We start from the raw sequence: 10000 nt of genomic DNA, 5'->3' as shown, positions 1-10000 counted from the left end.
TTTTGATAATAAATTTAAAATTTATTTTCTTTGTATATAAAAGTCTAGTTTTATATGATATAAAACTAAGCACTTTTTAATTTTCATATATTTATATATTTTCATATATATAGTTTATTCATATTTATTTATACAATAATAATAATAATAATATTACTACTATTATCATATACGTATATGAAATTAAATTTAATTCCATATACTTACTAGGATATAATAAAAAGAAATTTTTATTTGCCTAGAACCAGAAATTAACGATAATAATTGGAAACTTGTCAAATTATAATTTATAATAAGACGTAGACGCTTCAACGATATTATCTAAGTATACAATATAGTGTATATATAATATATAATATAGTATGTTATATTATATAGATAGGCTTACACCACCTACCATATATACCTTTTTGACCACACTTTCGTCAAGCTGGGTATTTATTTGCCTTCTTTCCCTCACCTAAAAATACTCATCGGTATTTTAGTATATTCATATAATATAAATAATATACTATATTGGTAGGACGACACCACCTACCCTATATACCTTTTTGAACACACTTTCGTCAAGCTGGGTATTTATTTGCCTTTTTACCCTCACCTAAATATACTCATCGGTATATTTCAGTATATTTTAGTATATCCATATGAATATGTATATCCATATCCATATCCATATCCATATCCATATGAAAATAATTTAATATTTCCATATTTATTATAATATAATAAATATTATTATATTATATATTATATGGTAGGCTATCCCCATCACCTACCATATATTTCATATACATATAAATATTTTCATATCCATATATATTTTTTTATATTCATATATTTTCATATATGTTATATGCATATGTATTCATAACCATATGCTCATATATTAATACTGGCGGTCTTCTGTTTAATATAATATTATTTTAATATTATATTGGCAGGCTGAACACCACCTACCCTATATACCTTTTTGAACACGGTTTCGTCAATCCGGTCATTTATTGTATGGGAAGTATGACTTTCCCACACATATTTGGATATCCATACGATTGCATATCCATATGAAAATATTTTTAATATTTTTAATATATTTTTAATATTTCCATATTTAATATAATATAATTAAATTATTATATTATATATTATATGGTAGGCTATCACCATCACCTACCATATATTTCATATACATATAAATATTTTCATATCCATATATATTTTTTTATATTCATATATTTTCATATATGTTATATGCATATGTATTCATAACCATATGCTTATATATTAATACTGGCGGTCTTCTGTTTAATATAATATTATTTTAATATTATATTGGTAGGCCGAACACCACCTACCCTATATACCTTTTTGAACACGGTTTCGTCAATCCGGTCATTTATTGTATGGGAAGTATGACTTTCCCACACATATTTGGATATCCATACGATTGCATATCCATATGAAAATATTTTTAATATTTTTAATATATTTTTAATATTTCCATATTTAATATAATATAATTAAATTATTATATTATATATTATATGGTAGGCTATCACCATCACCTACCATATATTTCATATACATATAAATATTTTCATATCCATATATATTTTTTTATATTCATATATTTTCATATATGTTATATGCATATGTATTCATAACCATATGCTCATATATTAATACTGGCGGTCTTCTGTTTAATATAATATTATTTTAATATTATATTGGTAGGCCGAACACCACCTACCCTATATACCTTTTTGAACACGGTTTCGTCAATCCGGTCATTTATTGTATGGGAAGTATGACTTTCCCACACATATTTGGATATCCATACGATTGCATATCCATATGAAAATATTTTTAATATTTTTAATATATTTTTAATATTTCCATATTTAATATAATATAATTAAATTATTATATTATATATTATATGGTAGGCTATCCTCATCACCTACCATATATTTCATATACATATAAATATTTTCATATCCATATATATTTTTTTATATTCATATATTTTCATATATGTTATATGCATATGTATTCATAACCATATGCTCATATATTAATACTGGCGGTCTTCTGTTTAATATAATATTATTTTAATATTATATTGGCAGGCTGAACACCACCTACCCTATATACCTTTTTGAACACGGTTTCGTCAATCCGGTCATTTATTGTATGGGAAGTATGACTTTCCCACACATATTTGGATATCCATACGATTGCATATCCATATGAAAATATTTTTAATATTTTTAATATATTTTTAATATTTCCATATTTAATATAATATAATTAAATTATTATATTATATATTATATGGTAGGCTAACATCATCACCTACCATATATTCCATATACATATAAATATTTTCATATTCATATATATTTTTTTTTATATATTCATATATTTTCATATATGTTATATGCATATGTATTCATAACCATATGCTTATATATTAATACTGGCGATCTTCTGTTTAATATAATATTATTTTAATATTATATTGGTAGGCCGAACACCACCTACCCTATATACCTTTTTGAACACGGTTTCGTCAATCCGGTCATTTATCGTATAGGAAGTACGACTTTCCCACACATATTTGGATATCCATACGATTGCATATCCATATGAAAATATTTTTAATATTTTTAATATTCGTGAGTTTTTAAATAGGGACAGAAGGAATCTCTTGAATTGAATCATGCGCGTCACTAATAAGATGACGAGGCATTTGGCTACCTATGCGAAAGTAATTCAACTCCCGCCGTCTTAAGGTTTAAGACTTATAACAATATATGTTTAATATTTTTAATATCCGTGAGGTTTTAAATAGGGACAGAAGGAATCTCTTGAATTGAATCATGCGCGTCACTAATAAGATGACGAGGCATTTGGCTACCTATGCGAAAGTAATTCAACTCCCGCCGTCTTAAGGTTTAAGACTTATAACAATATATGTTTAATATTTTTAATATCCGTGAGGTTTTAAATAGGGACAGAAGGAATCTCTTGAATTGAATCATGCGCGTCACTAATAAGATGACGAGGCATTTGGCTACCTATGCGAAAGTAATTCAACTCCCGCCGTCTTAAGGTTTAAGACTTATAACAATATATGTTTAATATTTTTAATATCCGTGAGGTTTTAAATAGGGACAGAAGGAATCTCTTGAATTGAATCATGCGCGTCACTAATAAGATGACGAGGCATTTGGCTACCTATGCGAAAGTAATTCAACTCCCGCCGTCTTAAGGTTTAAGACTTATAACAATATATGTTTAATATTTTTAATATCCGTGAGGTTTTAAATAGGGACAGAAGGAATCTCTTGAATTGAATCATGCGCGTCACTAATAAGATGACAAGGCATTTGGCTACCTATGCGAAAGTAATTCAACTCCCGCCGTCTTAAGGTTTAAGACTTATAACAATATATGTTTAATATTTTTAATATCCGTGAGGTTTTAAATAGGGACAGAAGGAATCTCTTGAATTGAATCATGCGCGTCACTAATAAGATGACGAGGCATTTGGCTACCTATGCGAAAGTAATTCAACTCCCGCCGTCTTAAGGTTTAAGACTTATAACAATATATGTTTAATATTTTTAATATCCGTGAGGTTTTAAATAGGGACAGAAGGAATCTCTTGAATTGAATCATGCGCGTCACTAATAAGATGACGAGGCATTTGGCTACCTATGCGAAAGTAATTCAACTCCCGCCGTCTTAAGGTTTAAGACTTATAACAATATATGTTTAATATTTTTAATATCCGTGAGGTTTTAAATAGGGACAGAAGGAATCTCTTGAATTGAATCATGCGCGTCACTAATAAGATGACAAGGCATTTGGCTACCTATGCGAAAGTAATTCAACTCCCGCCGTCTTAAAGTTTAAGACTTATAACAATATAAATGAAAAATATTATTTTCATTTTTCACGTCACTAATAAGATGACGAGGCATTTGGCTACCTAAACGAAAGTAATTCATCTTCCGCCGTTATAAGGTTTAAGACTTATAACAATATAAATGAAAAATATTATTTTCATTTTTCACGTCACTAATAAGATGACGAGGCATTTGGCTACCTATGCGAAAGTAATTCAACTCCCGCCGTCTTAAAGTTTAAGACTTATAACAATATAAATGAAAAATATTATTTTCATTTTTCACGTCACTATTAAGATGACGAGGCATTTGGCTACCTAAACGAAAGTAATTCATCTTCCGCCGTTATAAGGTTTAAGACTTATAACAATATAAATGAAAAATATTATTTTCATTTTTCACGTCACTAATAAGATGACGAGGCATTTGGCTACCTATGCGAAAGTAATTCAACTCCCGCCGTCTTAAAGTTTAAGACTTATAACAATATAAATGAAAAATATTATTTTCATTTTTCACGTCACTAATAAGATGACGAGGCATTTGGCTACCTATGCGAAAGTAATTCAACTCCCGCCGTCTTAAGGTTTAAGACTTATAACAATATATGTTTAATATTTTTAATATCCGTGAGGTTTTAAATAGGGACAGAAGGAATCTCTTGAATTGAATCATGCGCGTCACTAATAAGATGACGAGGCATTTGGCTACCTATGCGAAAGTAATTCAACTCCCGCCGTCTTAAGGTTTAAGACTTATAACAATATATGTTTAATATTTTTAATATCCGTGAGGTTTTAAATAGGGACAGAAGGAATCTCTTGAATTGAATCATGCGCGTCACTAATAAGATGACGAGGCATTTGGCTACCTATGCGAAAGTAATTCAACTCCCGCCGTCTTAAGGTTTAAGACTTATAACAATATATGTTTAATATTTTTAATATCCGTGAGGTTTTAAATAGGGACAGAAGGAATCTCTTGAATTGAATCATGCGCGTCACTAATAAGATGACAAGGCATTTGGCTACCTATGCGAAAGTAATTCAACTCCCGCCGTCTTAAAGTTTAAGACTTATAACAATATAAATGAAAAATATTATTTTCATTTTTCACGTCACTAATAAGATGACGAGGCATTTGGCTACCTAAACGAAAGTAATTCATCTTCCGCCGTTATAAGGTTTAAGACTTATAACAATATAAATGAAAAATATTATTTTCATTTTTCACGTCACTAATAAGATGACGAGGCATTTGGCTACCTATGCGAAAGTAATTCAACTCCCGCCGTCTTAAAGTTTAAGACTTATAACAATATAAATGAAAAATATTATTTTCATTTTTCACGTCACTATTAAGATGACGAGGCATTTGGCTACCTAAACGAAAGTAATTCATCTTCCGCCGTTATAAGGTTTAAGACTTATAACAATATAAATGAAAAATATTATTTTCATTTTTCACGTCACTAATAAGATGACGAGGCATTTGGCTACCTATGCGAAAGTAATTCAACTCCCGCCGTCTTAAAGTTTAAGACTTATAACAATATAAATGAAAAATATTATTTTCATTTTTCACGTCACTAATAAGATGACGAGGCATTTGGCTACCTATGCGAAAGTAATTCAACTCCCGCCGTCTTAAGGTTTAAGACTTATAACAATATATGTTTAATATTTTTAATATCCGTGAGGTTTTAAATAGGGACAGAAGGAATCTCTTGAATTGAATCATGCGCGTCACTAATAAGATGACGAGGCATTTGGCTACCTATGCGAAAGTAATTCAACTCCCGCCGTCTTAAGGTTTAAGACTTATAACAATATATGTTTAATATTTTTAATATCCGTGAGGTTTTAAATAGGGACAGAAGGAATCTCTTGAATTGAATCATGCGCGTCACTAATAAGATGACGAGGCATTTGGCTACCTATGCGAAAGTAATTCAACTCCCGCCGTCTTAAAGTTTAAGACTTATAACAATATAAATGAAAAATATTATTTTCATTTTTCACGTCACTAATAAGATGACGAGGCATTTGGCTACCTAAAAGAAAGTAATTCATCTTCCGCCGTTATAAGGTTTAAGACTTATAACAATATAAATGAAAAATATTATTTTCATTTTTCACGTCACTAATAAGATGACGAGGCATTTGGCTACCTAAACGAAAGTAATTCAACTCCCGCCGTCTTAAGGTTTAAGACTTATAACAATATAAATGAAAAATATTATTTTCATTTTTCACGTCACTAATAAGATGACGAAACAGTTAGTAGGCCACAATTAGTAGGGAAACGTGGACAACCCGTGATAAATCCTTATATGCTTTCTTAGATATAGCATATAAAGATTTTTTATACTAAATATACATATTTACACATGCATATTTACATTTTTTTTATATTTCGAATCATCAAGCAAAGGATAAGCTTCAGTGGATCGCAGTATGGCAGCTGCTCAACCACTTACAACACCTTGCCCGTTACAAAAGTCGTTTACAATTGATTCTAGGCTTTGTCATTGTATTAAATAATGTTTTCATATGTAACTAGCATGGCATCAGGTGATCAAAGATCCTCCCAATTTACTATGTTACAAATTACATTGGCATCACATCCATTGTCGTTTAAAATATAAATAATAAACTTTAAATGGTTTAGAAGCCATACAATGCAAATTGCCCCTTATTTATCATTGCAGTCCAGCACGGATACGACCTTAGAGGCGTTCAGGCATAATCCAACGGACGTAGCGTCATACCACTGTTCGCTCGAACAAGTATTGTGCCATTGGTCCGTACCTGCGGTTCCTCTCGTACTACGCAGGAATGCTGTCGCAACAACGTTTTGTCATTAGTAGGGTAAAACTAACCTGTCTCACGACGGTCTAAACCCAGCTCACGTTCCCTTGCATGGGTGAACAATCCAACGCTTGGTGAATTTTGCTTCACAATGATAGGAAGAGCCGACATCGAAGGATCAAAAAGCGACGTCGCTATGAACGCTTGGCCGCCACAAGCCAGTTATCCCTATGGTAACTTTTCTGACACCTCTTGTTAAAAACTCTTTAAACCAAAAGGATCGATAGGCCGAGCTTTTGCTGTCCCTGTGTGTACTGAACACCGAGATCAAGTCAGCATTTGCCCTTTTGCTCTATGTGTGGTTTCTGTCCGCACTGAGCTGGCCTTGGGACACCTCCGTTATTATTTGAGAGATGTACCGCCCCAGTCAAACTCCCTACCTGGCAATGTCCTTGAATTGGATCATACCTGAGTAATTGGAGTTATACCAAATTTTCAAATCGATAATACATGAATGCATCTCTCATTAAAGAATTTGTTTGCGATTATATAACAAACTCGTGATACTTTGATCAAGAAGCTTGCATCAAAACCCAATACCATAAGATATAATAAATATATCCGTATAATGGCTAGGAAATGATACACGTTCCATTTAATCAAGTAAGTAAGGAAACAATAAGAGTAGTGGTATTTCATTGTCGATACCAAACCGAAGTCTAATATCTCCCACTTATTCTACACCTCTTATGTCTCCTTACACTGCCAGATTAGAGTCAAGCTCAAAAGGGTCTTCTTTCCCCGCTAATTATTCCAAGCCCGTTCCCTTGGCTGTGGTTTCGCTAGATAGTAGATAGGGACAGAAGGAATCTCGTTAATCCATTCATGCGCGTCACTAATTAGATGACGAGGCATTTGGCTACCTTAAGAGAGTCATAGTTACTCCCGCCGTTGACCCGCGCTTACTTGAATTTCTTCACTTTGACATTCAGAGCACTGGGCAGAAATCACATTGTGTCAACACCCGCTAGGGCCATCACAATGCTTTGTTTTAATTAGACAGTCGGATTCCCCAAGTCCGTGCCAGTTCTGAATTGATTGTTAATTGATAATCGTTATAATTAATAAGAACTAATTGGTTTGACCCAACTAGTATTCTTAAAAATTTTAGCAAGAAAGTTCCACAATTGGATACGTAACTAAACTATCCGGGGAACAAGTTACAACCATAAATGATTATAACTCTATTTACCCAGAACGAGCACATAAACCATATTATTGTTTCCCAATCAAGCCCGACTATCTCAATCTTCAGAGCCAATCCTTATCCCGAAGTTACGGATCTAATTTGCCGACTTCCCTTACCTACATTATTCTATCGACTAGAGACTCTTCACCTTGGAGACCAGCTGCGGATATTGGTACGGCCTGTTGAGAAGTTTGCGTATCCCCACCATAAATTTTCAAGGTCCGAGGAGAAAATATCGACACAACAGTATATGTCATGCTCTTCTAGCCCATCTACCATATCTCTCTGCGAAAGACTTCCATGGTAGTACGACTATAAAACAGAAAAGAAAACTCTTCCGATATCTCTCGACGGCTTCTTTATGGTCGTTCCTGTTGCCAGGATGAGCACGAGGCCCATATTTAATAACAAACGGATACTCAACAGGTTACGGAATTGGAACCGTATTCCCTTTCGTTCAAAATTATTCAAGTATATAATTTTCACAATAATTGTAATATTTATTTTTACTTGAAAATTTTCGGCTTTCGCCTTGAACTTAGGACCGACTAACTCGTGATCAACCACTGTTCACACGAAACCCTTCTCCACTTCAGTCCTCCAAGGTCTCATTCGATTATTTGCTACTACCACCAAGATCTGTACCAATAGCAGCTCCATGCAGGCTTACGCCAAACACTTCTACGCATACCATTGTACCTTCCTACTCACTAAAGTTTCAAAATTTATATTACAAGTAATATAAATCATCTACTTTAGCGGTAATGTATAGGTATACAACTTAAGCGCCATCCATTTTAAGGGCTAGTTGCTTCGGCAGGTGAGTTGTTACACACTCCTTAGCGGATTTCGACTTCCATGATCACCGTCCTGCTGTTTTAAGCAACCAACGCCTTTCATGGTTTCTGCATGAGTTGTTAATTTGGGCACCGTAACATTACGTTTGGTTCATCCCACAGCGCCAGTTCTGCTTACCAAAAGTGGCCCACTGGGCACATTATATCATAACCTTAAACTTCATATCAAGAAAGTTAAGGTTCTTACCCATTTAAAGTTTGAGAATAGGTTAAGATCGTTTCGACCCTAAGGCCTCTAATCATTCGCTTTACCAGATAAGATTATTTTATATAACATTAAAATGCACCAGCTATCCTGAGGGAAACTTCGGAAGGAACCAGCTACTAGATGGTTCGATTGGTCTTTCGCCCCTATACTCAATTCTGACAATCGATTTGCACGTCAGAACTGTTTCGGTCTTCCATCAGGGTTTCCCCTGACTTCAACCTGATCAAGTATAGTTCACCATCTTTCGGGTCACAGCATATCTGCTCAAGGTACGTTCCAGTTAGAGGCATAAATAATATAAATATTATTATACATAACTATATAGAACGCCCCGGGATTGTGTTAATTAACTATAAAATAGTTAAAAAACTAATCCCATTAATAGTCAAGTTAATTACGCTATTAGGTTTATATCCCAATAACTTGCACATATGTTAGACTCCTTGGTCCGTGTTTCAAGACGGGTCCCGAAGGTATCCTGAATCTTTCGCATTGTTAATCATACAAGTGCATATAATAAACACAAAAATCAATGATAATTATGCCATTATATAATTCCGAAAAATTAACGCACTGTATTCTTATTAATCTATCAACACTTTATCAAATTAATGACATTTATCCTATGTTAAAATGCAAGCATAATAATTTGAATAAACTATAAGTCATATTTTATGATAAATTATATATGTTAATAGATTACAATGTCCTTATATGGAAAAAATGCACACTATTTCTATAATATTATTTAAATATTATAACTTTAATGATGAATTTTCCATAATGGATATTCAGGTTCATCGGGCTTAACCTCTAAGCAGTTTCACGTACTATTTAACTCTCTATTCAGAGTTCTTTTCAACTTTCCCTCACGGTACTTGTTTACTATCGGTCTCATGGTTATATTTAGTTTTAGATGGAGTTTACCACCCACTTAGTGCTGCACTATCAAGCAACACGAC

At 32.8% G+C, this 10000-nt stretch overlaps 1 non-coding gene across 1 annotated transcript in view; it reads right to left on the bottom strand.

Moving 5' to 3' along the window:
• Nucleotides 1-6329: 6329 nt before the first annotated feature.
• Nucleotides 6330-10000, bottom strand: part of LOC138926958 (large subunit ribosomal RNA) — a 3950-nt gene continuing 279 nt past the window's right edge. The window contains exon 1 of the ribosomal RNA XR_011443611.1: nt 6330-10000. This exon is cut by the window's right edge and continues 279 nt beyond it. This is a non-coding gene — a ribosomal RNA (large subunit ribosomal RNA).

The sequence above is a fragment of the Drosophila bipectinata genome, unplaced genomic scaffold, assembly GCF_030179905.1.
Source record: "Drosophila bipectinata strain 14024-0381.07 unplaced genomic scaffold, DbipHiC1v2 scaffold_121, whole genome shotgun sequence".
In the NCBI taxonomy this organism is placed as follows: domain Eukaryota; kingdom Metazoa; phylum Arthropoda; class Insecta; order Diptera; family Drosophilidae; genus Drosophila; species Drosophila bipectinata.
Note: the sequence above shows the minus strand (reverse complement) of the source record. Positions and strands in the feature narration are given on the sequence as shown.